Raw genomic sequence first — 12,424 nt, 5'->3', positions numbered from 1 at the left:
ACAGGAGCACATTGAGAAGCACAGCTTGGGGGTGGGGGGGGGGGGGGGGGGGGGGGGGGTCAGGCACATTGATGGGATGCAGCAGAAGGAGGTCAGAGGATATATAATCTTATAGCACACATGGAGACCATTCAGCCCATCAGTCCTGTGAAGGCATTTAAAAGGTCTATTTAATTAGTCCAATTCCCACACTCTTTCTACACAGTCCGACCATTTTTCAAATATTTATCCGATTTCCTTTTCCAAGTTACTATTGAGCCTGCATCTACCTCCCTTCCAGTCACTGCATCCCACATCTCCGCCTAAGAATAAAATACTCATCACCTTACTGCCCTCAATCTGAACAATGCATCCAAATATTAAATTGGTACAGACACACGACACCCAGGAATACACGCTGGCATTGCAACCTGGACTAAAAGAGTCGTAACAACACAGAAGGAGGCCATTCAGCCCATGTTGGCTCTCTATAGGAAACCAATCCAAACTCCCACTCTATCCCTATCGTCCTGCACGCTTAACTTCCCTCAATTTCCTTTGGAAAACATGGATCGTCTGCACTTCCTGCAACCTCACGGGCAGCAGGTTCCTGCTCACTTGCTGTGTAAAAACGTTCTTCCTCACCTTTATCCTGCAAGCTTTTGCCCAAAACCTTCAATCTGTGTCTACTGGTCCTTCCACCATCAGCTATTTGGAAATGGAATCATGGGTGGAATCTAACAGCCGTACCTGAACTGGGGTGTGACACAGCCAATAAATCTCGCAAGATTCCCGGTTTGCCACGCCCACAATGGACAGGATCCAGATCTGGCTAATCTGCATATTAAAGTGTTGCTTACATGCACCTGACCCCCACACCTTGGTGACCCCAAGCGAGCGCTGGTTACCACTGATCTCCAAAAGCGGGAGCCAGGTGTACCGGCACTTGGGGGTCTCCAAGGGGATTGGGGGCTCCTGGGTGGCTGGGCTCTGGGCAGGGTGATACCCTGGGCTCAATGCCACCCGGGCACCTTGGCAGTACCACCCTGGCATTGCTCCCCGCTGAAGCCCCACAATGAAACAGAGTCCCGTTAGATAGCGGAGTCTTTCTCGTCGCCGCGAGCTCACGGAACGCCCGGCTCAACGCGCTTGACACAAAACTCTGTCTCATTCCTGTTAAATCGCGGCCTATATTTTCACTTCACCTGCACCCAGTAATGCCAATCCCACCATCCTATAAATCACCGCAGAAATTCCTTAAAGGCAAGTGCGGAATTTACACTTGTCCAATGACTGGATTTGAAGGCGCCGTCGGTGGTGGTGGGGGAGTGAGGGGGCGCGGGGGGGGGGGGGGGGGGGGGAGAAAATCACATACAATCCAGCAGGGGGGGGGGGGCCACATTCAATCCAGCGGGGGGAGGGGAGGGGGGAACCGCATACAATCGCGCGGGGGGGGAGAGAATCGCATACAATGCAGCGGGGGGGGGGGCCACATTCAATCCAGCAAGGGGGGGGGGGGGGAGGGAGGGGGGGGGCACATCCAATCCAACAGGGGGGCATTCCTGCCATCTACCTGCCCGCCCATGACCTGTGTGAAATTTATAGTGTGCTGGGGAGACCCGCAAGCACCTCATCAGCTCCCACCAGTCTTTTACCCGTGGCGGGTAAGGCCCATGCCATGCAGGAAGTCTGGCAGCTCTAGCTTTGCAGGCTGGTGTCTGGAAAGGGGGGGACCTCCTCGATCGGCCCCCGGAGGCACGTCGCCCTCCCAAATTCAATCACCCGCCTTAGCCTTGCGCCCCCCCCCCCCCCCGCCCAACCTCTTGAACCCAGTACCCCACCACCCTCACAACTCTCTGACCCCTTCGCCGAGACCCCCGGATTTACCTGGGCTCTCAGTGTGGGGCGACTGCCTTAGAACCAGCAATGCCCACCACTCTCAGCTGGCACTGCTGGGACTACAGGGTCGCGGACTGTCCGGCACTCCTCAATGATGACCCTTCCTCCCAAGATAGGGATGGAAGTCTCACCTGAAAGCAATTAATGCTGCTCTCAACGTTAAAACGCTGCAGGGAAACTGTTGGGACGGTGGGTGGGAGGGCTCTTCCTCAAAGTTTGAGGTGTCGGGAGGCGAGGGTGGGAAACATGCTGCCCTGTAAAATGCAGCCCATGGAATCTGGTATAAAAATCTGGAGTTGCTTTTTTTCCCCCCCCAAACAATGACAGCTGGTTTATAACCCTCATCCATGGCTGATTCAATCTCCAACAATACTGGTGCATCTGAAAATGTTTCACAAAAGACTTGTTTAAAAATTCTACCTGTTGTGAGTTGTGCATCTCACCATGTTTACCAGCCTGTCATATCTCAGCTTTGTGGAGTTGCTGAATTAGGCAGCTTTTTATTGCCATTGACACTTCCTGCAACTGGGTATGAGTAACCAACATTCATTGATATAAAGTGGGCGAGCTTTGTATTCTTCCTTCCCGTGCCTGCCTTGTGTACCTTACTCTCGCTCTCTCATTCACATCAGAAAAATTACTTTGGGCACTGGCTAGACAATCTCTGCGGACCTGCAGGCGCCCCCAGTCTGCGACGCACACGGACTAGTGCACTGGCTCTCAAACACTTTGGTTTAGTTCGGAGTTCCCTTTTCAAATGGATTAATAATCCCCACACCCGTCCCCAGCTAAGTTATGAAACTACTCACGGTGGAACCCTAATGGGACAGACAGCAGGATCACAGTAGGGTAGAAATCAACGACTGGTTTATTACGGCATACACACAATTCCTAAAACTATTACCCCTCTCCCGAAAGGCCACTCTCCCCGACCCGCACCCAGCTCTGGGTTTCAACAGAGTGGCTTTCCCTTGTCTTTTTAAAATAAATTTAGTGTACCCAGTTCATTTTTTCCAAGGGGCAATTTAGCGTGACCAATCCACCTAGCCTGCACATCTTTGGGTTGTGGGGGTGAGACCCACGCAGACACGGGGAGAATGTGCAAACTCCACACGGACAGTGACCTGGGGCTGGTATCGAACCCGGGTCCTCGGCGCTGTGACGCAGCAGTGCTAACCACGCACCACCATGCTGCCCCAATGTGTTTGATTCTAAGTTGGTCTTCGAAATGGCCTCCGTTGTATCAAATTGCTATGAAAAGGTCACTGTGTGAATACCTTCACCACAGGTACTACAGTGGTTTAAGAAGGTGGGTCACCACGAACGTCTCAAGGGCATTAGAGACGGGCAATAAATGTGAGCCTTGCCAGTGATGCTCACATCCGGTCAAGGGGTTGGTTTAGCACAGTGGGCTGAACAGCTGGCTTGAATAGAATCATCGAGGTCTACAGGACAGGAAAGGCCCTTCGGCCCATTCGCTCTGCGGCAGTAATATAGCAGCAGATTCTGCTGGGGAAGGTGGTAGTGTCTGCATGTTTTCTAATTATATTAAAAATCTTTTTTGTGCCTTCAATGAGTAATAAGGACTGATTCTAAGAACAGGAGGCCTTGATAATTCCAGCCATGACTGTTCATTATCCCTCTGCCACATGATGTCCCAGCCTACAGTAAACAAATTGTCAAAATCCACAGGTTATTCACACACACCAAGGTGCGATTTATATTTCACTGTGAACCTAGCTGCAAAACACCAACATTACATTAATTTTAATATTAACTCGAGTTGCATTATTAATGTAGCATCGAAAAACAGGTCTGAGAATCTGGCCCTGAGTGTAACGGCAAGGTCAGAAAGGAGCAATGGGATTGGTTTCTGGTTGGAAAATAAGTTTCCTTTGCACCTCTAATTGGCCACTTGCCCGCCAGACAGCCTCGAACTGCCCATCCAACGCTTGATTGGACGTGCAGAGACGGCGGGGCAGGAGCAAGCGGAGCCTCAGCTTCCCTTCCGCTGCCCACAGCCCACCTAGAGGCATAAAATCCAGCCCGTGTTTTTTATTTTACAAACATTTTATTAAGGCATTTATGGTTTTAGAACAATAAAAGTTACAAATACAAATGTAAACATAGTTCAGTGCGTAACACATCCCTTCATCTCCCACTGTTCCCACCTAATCTGGACAAAAAATAGCCTAACTCCCCCCTACCCCCCCCCTTCCCTAACCCCCCACCTTATTGAATCTGCTGACAGTTTAGTTTTCTCTGAAGAAGTCGATAAACGGCTGCCACCTCCGGACGAACCCTAACGTTGATCCTCTCGGGTGCGAACTTAATTTTCTCAAGTCGGAGAAAGCCAGCCATGTCGCTAGCCCATACCCCCGATTTCGGGGGCTCCGAGTCCCTCCACACCAATAAGATCCGTCTCCCGGCTACCAAGGAGGCAAAGGCCAAAACGTCGGCCTCTCTCTCGCCCCCTGGCCTCCCGGGTCTTCCGACACTCCGAAAATCGCCACCCTCGTTTTAGTACCGTGGACATGACATCGGCAAACCCCTACCAGAATCCCCTAAGCTTCGGACATGCCAAAACATGTGGACATGGTTTGTGGGCCCTCCTGCGCACCTCACACACCTTCCTCCACCCCAAAAAACCTGCTCATCCGGGCCACCGTCATGTGTGCCCGGTGGACCACCTTCAATTGTATCAGGCTGAGACAGCCCCGTGTTTTAAAAGTCTTAAAGAGAGGATGTCCAAGAGAAGGCAGTGTGGTATCACAGCAAATCCCAACTAATGGGCAGCACGGTAGCACAAGTGGCTAGCACTGTGGCTTCACAGCGCCAGGGTCCCAGGTTTGATTCCCCACTGGATCGCTGTCTGTGCAGAGTCTGCACGTTCCCCCCGTGTCTGCGTGGGTTTCCTCCGGGTGCTCCAGTTTCCTCCCACAGTCCAAAGACGTGCAGGTTAGGTGGATTGGCCATGATAAATTGCCCTTAGTGTCCAAAAAGGTTAGGAGGGGTTATTGAGTTATGGGGATAGGGTGGAAGTGAGGGCTTATGTGGGTCGGTGCAGACTCGATGGGCCGAATGTCCTCCTTCTGCACTGTATGTTCTATGTTCTAAACCCCCTCAGTGTAATACCGCATGACCCATTTCGTATTTATTTCTATCTCACTTACATACACATTAGTTGTGGTTACAAGTGAATAATACGGCTACTCATCAACTAAAGTTTAATGAATGGGTTCAAATGACAAACAGACGAACCAAACTCAAGTAGTTTATGAAGATTTGAACCACTTGATTGCATTTCCTAATATGCATTCTGCAATGTAATCAAACTAAATGAGCACTAATGACAGAAGAGGAAGGCAAATGGACTGATTGATGTCTGAAAGACTATCGTAATATCACAGTTATGTATAGATGACTGGTAGAAGACTCCCAGGAGGACGGAATGAGAGATCTTTGCATCTCAAACGTAAAATTAAAGGATAATTAAGAGCCTTGTTACAAAGTGCTATTTCATCATTTGTTCCAACTGTGCATTCCAGCTGCAGCTACCTGAAATGATATGTCCTAAGTTGCAAGTGAGTTAATGAAGTTAAGATACCGACGTGACACAATCTGGCTGAATGACAGAATGAACTTGAGGGGTTGAATGGCCTCTTCCTCGCCCCATGTCCCCCAGTGATTGTAACCGGAATTTCACTCCAATCAAATCCTCTCAATCTATCTTTACACTCAGTTAAACGGTTTAATCTGTCAGTGGAATTTGTAACTCTCTCTCTCACCTGTTATCTCAATTAATACTTTTAACCTTGCAGTTAATCACTCGCTTAATTTCTTTAATTTATCTCGGATCAGCGTCTGTATTCTTTAATGAACCAGTTCAAGTGATTATGATAACAAGTCTGCACAGGGATGCTGTGTCCCACTTCACAGAAACCCCTCAGAGCATTACCTGTTCAATAGCTTGCTAGATTTTTTTTTTTATAAAACAAACTCTCCCCGTCACAACAGACAAATTATTCCCGCACCATATTTTGTGTCTCTATTGTTCTTTGTTTTGCTGGTAGCCGGGATGCTGATGGATACATGAAGGCTTCTCAGTAATTCCATGGGCAAGCGGCCCATTGTCACCTTCAGTGGACGCCAAGGGAAATTCAACAGCAGAGGCATCGCAACCAACTGGAAGTCTGGAGCTTAATCTCCTGGGCTGGTCTTTTTTTTTTTAAATTTAGAGTACCCAATTCATTTTTTCCAATTAAGGGGCAATTTAGCATGTTCAATCCACCTAGCCTGCATATCTTTGAGTTGTGGGGGTGAAACCCACGCAAACACGGGGAGAATGTGCAATCTCCACACGGACAGAGACCCAGAGCCGGGATCGAACCTGGGACCTCAGCGCCGTGAGGCAGCAGTGCTAACCCACTGTGCCACCGTGCTGCCATGGGCTGGTCTTTCTTGAGATTTTGAAACGGACTGCCTCACGGGCACCACTGGCAGAGAATGAGTAATCAACACTGAACACGGCTTGGTGCCAATCACTTCATTATCTCACCAGTAAGTGCCACACTGTGAAGTGAAGTGATCAACCACCAGGGAAGGTGTGTACAAAATGTTAATGGACATTTTCAGCCTTCTATCCTCACCAGGAAACTCCAGCTTGATTCACAAATGAAACACTTCAGAGATCCTCAAAAGATTAAACAAATAGTTTGCTCCTCGACAATGTTATTATTTCTAGACAACACCCAGGATCCCCGCTGACAGCAGGCCAGTGGTACAGACTGTGAACTGGACGGAGATTGGCACATTCCAGAAAAAAGTTTCACACAGACTGAAACCCAATATCTTACATGAAACGCAAGTAGGGTTGACCAGTTTGCAAAACTTAAACTAGGAGCAAATCCACTTTGGATCTTACCTCGGGACTGGCTGTGTAAAAATCAACAACAGTTCGACTGTCAGCTGTACAGGTTCCACAGTGAACAAGTGTTCGCGCCCCACCCCCACCCCCACACACTCCGTGCCTGTCAGGAAGATCACTCGAGTCCTTAAGGCTGAGGTGAGAGACTTCGGGAAAATGTTGACCGTCACAAATCAAAAAGACTGCGACCCATGTTTAAATCTTCCTTTGGTTAAATTCACAGGCTCCTTCCCGTCCCATACAATGGTATGAATGGAAGCGCTTCACCAGTTGCAGGCGCTGAATCACTTTGTCAAACAAGCCCTTGTAAACCTCGTTTCTTGGCAAATGCTCAAAGGGGAGGAGCGATGCACAGGAGCTTCACTGCCTCAATCAGAGATAAGACCCAGGAACAGAAAGGGGAGGAAATAGAAGAGAGGCGGAGAATGTGAGAGGGTGAGGGGAGAATGTGAGAAGGTGGCGTTAGGATAAGGGAGGATGGGGAGAACGAGAGGGGTGGACGAAAGGCGGTGGGGGTAGAATGAAAGACGGGGGGGGGGGGGGGAAAGAGTGAGAGGCAGTGGGGGGAGAACGAGAGGTGACGGGGAGAACGAGAGGTGGAGGGGTGGAAAAACGAGAGGTGGAGGTGGAGGAGAATGAGAGGTGGAGGGGCTAGGATAAGTGGGTGGGTGGTCACGGGATGGCGAGGGGTTGGATGAGTGGGTGGGTGGACACGGGATGGCAAGGGGGGGAGGATGAGAGTGGGTGGGTGGTCACGGGATGGCGAGGGGGGAGGATGAGTGGGTGGGTGGGTGGTCACGAGATGGCGAGGGGGTTTTGATGAGTGGGTGGGTGGTCACGGTATGGCGAGGGGGGTTGGATGAGAGTGGGTGGGTGGTCACGGGATGGCGAGGGGGGTTGGATGAGAGTGGGTGGGTGGTCACGGGATGGCGAGGGGTTGGATGAGTGGGTGGGTGGTCACGGGATGGCGAGGGGGGAGGATGAGAGTGGGTGGGTGGTCACGGGATGGCGAGGGGGGTTTGATGTGTGGGTGGGTGGTCACGGGATGGCGAGGGGGGAGGATGAGAGTGGGTGGGTGGTCACGGGATGGCGAGGGGGGAGGATGAGTGGGTGGGTGGTCACGGGATGGCGAGGGGGGAGGATGAGTGGGTGGGTGGTCTCGGGATGGCGAGGGGGGAGGATGAGTGGGTGGGTGGTCACGGGATGGCGAGGGGGGAGGATGAGAGTGGGTGGGTGGTCACGGGATGGCGAGGGGGGTTTGATGTGTGGGTGGGTGGTCACGGTATGGCGAGGGGGGTTGGATGAGAGTGGGTGGGTGGTCACGGGATGGCGAGGGGGGAGGATGAGAGTGGGTGGGTGGTCACGGGATGGCGAGGGGTTGGATGAGTGGGTGGGTGGTCACGGGATGGCGAGGGGTTGGATGAGTGGGTGGGTGGTCACGGGATGGCGAGGGGGGAGGATGAGAGTGGGTGGGTGGTCACGGGATGGCGAGGGGGGTTTGATGTGTGGGTGGGTGGTCACGGGATGGCGAGGGGGGTTTGATGTGTGGGTGGGTGGTCACGGGATGGCGAGGGGGGAGGATGAGTGGGTGGGTGGGTGGTCACGGGATGGCGAGGGGGGAGGATGAGAGTGGGTGGGTGGTCACGGGATGGCGAGGGGGGTTTGATGTGTGGGTGGGTGGTCACGGGATGGCGAGGGGTTGGATGAGTGGGTGGGTGGTCACGGGATGGCGAGGGGGGGAGGATGAGTGGGGGGGTGGTCACGGGATGGCGAGGGGGAGGATGAGTGGGTGGGTGGTCACGGGATGGCGAGGGGGAGGATGAGTGGGTGGGTGGTCACGGGATGGCGAGGGGTTGGATGAGAGTGGGTGGGTGGACACGGGATGGCGAGGGGGTCGGATGAGTGGGTGGGTGGTCACGGGATGGCGAGGGGTTGGATGAGAGTGGGTGGGTGGTCACGGGATGGCGAGGGGGGGAGGATGAGTGGGTGGGTGGACACGGGATGGCGAGGGGGAGGATGAGAGTGGGTGGGTGGTCACGGGATGGCGAGGGGGGGAGGATGAGTGGGTGGGTGGACACGGGATGGCGAGGGGGAGGATGAGAGTGGGTGGGTGGTCACCAGATGGCGAGGGGGAGGATGAGTGGGTGGGTGGTCACGGGATGGCGAGGGGAAGGATGAGTGGGTGGGTGGTCATGGGATGGCGAGGGGAAGGATGAGTGGGTGGGTGGTCACCAGATGGCGTGGGGGAGGATGAGTGGGTGGGTGGTCACGGGATGGCGAGGGGGAGGATGAGTGGGTGGGTGGTCACGGGATGGCGAGGGGGAGGATGAGTGGGTGGCAGATTGGCCAGAGCTTCCAGATGGTCAGAGGTCCGTATTGGAACAGTGTAGCTGTGTTCCTGTCCGTGATCTGAAAGGTAAACCTTGCTCTTATAAATCCGACAATTATTTTACATGCAATAAATAAGAGCGCGATAATCCCAGGTGAAAATCTCCTGGGATGCCCATCAAGGCGACCCATTTGATTGGTGTCCAGCGAGTGTTGGGCAGCCTCTACCTTAACGGCAGTTCATTCCTGACCCAACATGCCGTAGTGTGCTTTCACTTTTCCTATATCCCTCCTCTCCTGAACGTCCTACGTCTTCTGGGATATTTTTTCACTTCTATAAAATGAAAAAAATTAATGAAAATCGCTTGTCAAAAGTAGGCTTCAAACGAAGTTACTGTGAAAAGCTCTTAGTCGCCACATTCCGGCGCCTGTTCGGGGAGGCTGGTACGGGAATTGAACCCGCGCTGCTGGCCTGCCTTGGTCTGCTTTAAAAGCCAGCGATTTGGCCCTGTGCTAAACCAGCCCCTGACTCACTTACACTCTTACCTCTCCCTCTCCCCATTGCCAAAACTCCAATCCACATCTTAATCACCCCAAGACATAATTTCTCAAATACTCTGACTGCCTTCCTCCCTCCTGGGAACCATAACTTGCTTTTTGACACCAACTCGAATGCAGAACGATATCCCAAGGTGCCCTGCAGAGATGTGAATCAGCAAAAATAAATAAGACATCAGCAAATCCAGAGATTCACACCATCACTGCTGGCTCTGTCTGCCAACACATGGGGGTGGACACCCCGCTGCTCACCGCCGGTAGGGGAGTTCCTGATGTGGTGGAGAATCGTGCGTCGGGCATACCGCCGATCTCTGTTGTTCCGATGCACTGTTCTCTACCAAGATTCAGGCGGATGTGGATTGGGGCAAGTATTTTCAGCGTGACCCTGAAGCGTGGACCTCGAGATGGGTCAAGGGATTAAGTATGCAATGTACATGCCCCCAAGGTCCATTGGGCAGGAACCCCTCACCCCCACAACACAAATCCTGCCCACCCCAGCCCCCATCAGACACCCCCATTCGACCAAACCATATCAGTGATTCTCCCATATCAGAGACCCTCCCAATATCAGAGACCCCTCCCAGTATCAGAGACCCCCCCCCCCAATATGTGGGGTGGCACAGTGGTAGCACTGCTTCCTCATAGCTCCAGGGTACCGGGTTCAATTCTGGCCTCGGGTGACTGTTTGTGTGGGGTTTGCACTTTCTCCCAGTATCTGCGTGGGTTTCCTCTGGGTGCTCCGGTTTCCTCCCACAGTCCAAAAGATGTGCAGGTTAGGTGGATTGGCCATGCTAAATTGATCCTTAGTGTCCTAAAGGTTCGGTGGGGTTACTGGGTTACAGGGATATGGTGAAGGCTTGGGAAAGGTGCTCTTTCCAGGGCCGGTGCAGACTCGATGGGCTGAATGGCCTCCTTCTGCACTGTAAATTCTCTGATTCTATGATATCAGAGACCCACCCCAATATCAGAGACCGCCCAGCATCACCTCCGGCTGGAAAGCTAAAGAGCAGTCCAGGCAGAAACAGTGAAGAGAAATCACTGTTTTTTTACACTTACCCGTCCCTTACACCTGCTGCCTCAGACAGAAGTGTAGAAGGCAGCAGCTGTTACTTCATAGAAAACTAAAACACATCAAAAGGCCTTAAACCCCCTCAAATCCTTTGATCTGGGAGGCTTCTATTTACTTTCAAAGAGAAATGCCTTTCTGTAGGCTGTAATTGACAAGGTGTTAGCTTCAGGACAGTCAACTCAAAATGATGGCCGAAAATTAGCATGGCAAGGGAGAGTGAATCGCTCCTGGGTGCCACTCCTACTGCCAGTGCTGACCAGGAATGATTCTACACCGGTGGGAGAACATTGTCGGCACATCGTGGGCCGAAGGGCCTATACTGTGCTGTACTGTTCTATGTTAGATGCCTTTCTAAAGAATAAAGGATTCGGGGATATGGTGTACGGGCCGGAGAGTGGAGCTGAGTCCACAAAGATCAGCCATGGTCTCATTAAATGGCAGAGCAGGCTCGAGGGGCCAGATGGCCTACTCCTGTTCCTAGTTCTTATGTTCTTATGTTCTAGGAGTCTTCCAAATGGAGAATCCTGTCTGGATTTCAGGAGTTTTGTCTTTCTCTCCAAGATTTATCCCCAAAACCCCGATTTCTGGATGTTGTCGACAGAGACAGGAAGGCCCCCAATGTTAATCCCAACATGTGGGGGATTCTAGCTGGCAGCCAAAAGGGAATGGCGACACCCAGCTGTGGGCAGGAGTTCGCCATCACCACAACCCGTGGGCCGGCATTGCGGGATCCGCCGTGGGCAGGGCAGGAAAATTTCGCCACCCGGCAACATGTCCGTCGACTTTCGGCAGGAACTTCAAAATCCCGGTCATGGTTTCAGAAACTCCACAGCAAGCGCCAGCCCTTCAATCGGGGCGACAGCAGAGTTAATCCCACATCATCGGGAAGAAGAAAACGTCACTTGTGGCCTTTCCAGAATTGGCTTTTGCAACGATCAAAGGAAATGCAGATGACCTCATCAGACCGCGCCAAAGCTCCGAGGCTGCATTTCCACATCCCGCAGAGAGGAGAGAAGGGTGCCAATCACAGGAAGGGGTCACTAAATGACAAACAGATTTGGGAAGACTGGATGATTCACTGCCCTCTATGGCACACGGACAATGAGGTCAGCGCTTGGCATCCCGGTGGCAGGTTTCCCAATCCAGCGGAAAAGTGGGTTGGGTGGCCTGCTCCAGCCCCGCCAGTGGTGGCAGCAGTGGGCTACACACCGACGGGAGGATGCAAATCACTGATTTGCACCCATTTGATCGGTTTAATGGGCTGGAAGACCAAGTCTACACTGCACCCACCCAACCCCCCCCACCCCACGCACCGAACCCCACAACGGGAAATCCTCCCCGCGGGATTTAGTGAAGTTTCCCAAGCGTGTTACTGTCAAGGTGGATCCTGAGGTCAGTCAAAGGGTCAGTGCAATAACTGAGGTGCCCTCCACACAACGCAAGTCCTGCCTCCTGCCCAAGCCCCCAGCCCCCCCAATCAGTGAACCCCAGCAGAGACCCCCCCCAGCAGAGACCCCCCCCAGCAGAGACCCCCCCCCAGCAGAGACCCCCCCCCAGCAGAGACCCCCCCCAGCAGAGACCCCCCCCAGCAGAGACCCCCCCCCAGCAGAGACCCCCCCCAGCAGAGACCCCCCCCAGCAGAGACCCCCCCCCCAGCAGAGACC

At 52.8% G+C, this 12,424-nt stretch overlaps 1 protein-coding gene across 25 annotated transcripts in view; it reads right to left on the bottom strand.

Annotated features, from left to right (window-relative positions):
* Positions 1-12,424, bottom strand: part of srcin1a (SRC kinase signaling inhibitor 1a) — a 685,230-nt gene that overhangs the window by 303,154 nt on the left and 369,652 nt on the right. The window contains exon 1 of one of the 25 annotated variants that reach the window (XM_072487486.1): positions 6,803-6,892. The exons of the other annotated variants lie outside the window; for them this stretch is intronic. The gene's annotated coding sequence lies outside the window, so the exon portion shown is untranslated. Of the gene's footprint in view, positions 1-6,802; positions 6,893-12,424 lie in introns of those variants that run through there. 25 annotated transcript variants of the gene reach the window in all.

Source organism: Scyliorhinus torazame, chromosome 21, assembly GCF_047496885.1.
Source record: "Scyliorhinus torazame isolate Kashiwa2021f chromosome 21, sScyTor2.1, whole genome shotgun sequence".
NCBI classification, from domain to species: Eukaryota; Metazoa; Chordata; class Chondrichthyes; order Carcharhiniformes; family Scyliorhinidae; genus Scyliorhinus; species Scyliorhinus torazame.
Note: the sequence above shows the minus strand (reverse complement) of the source record. Positions and strands in the feature narration are given on the sequence as shown.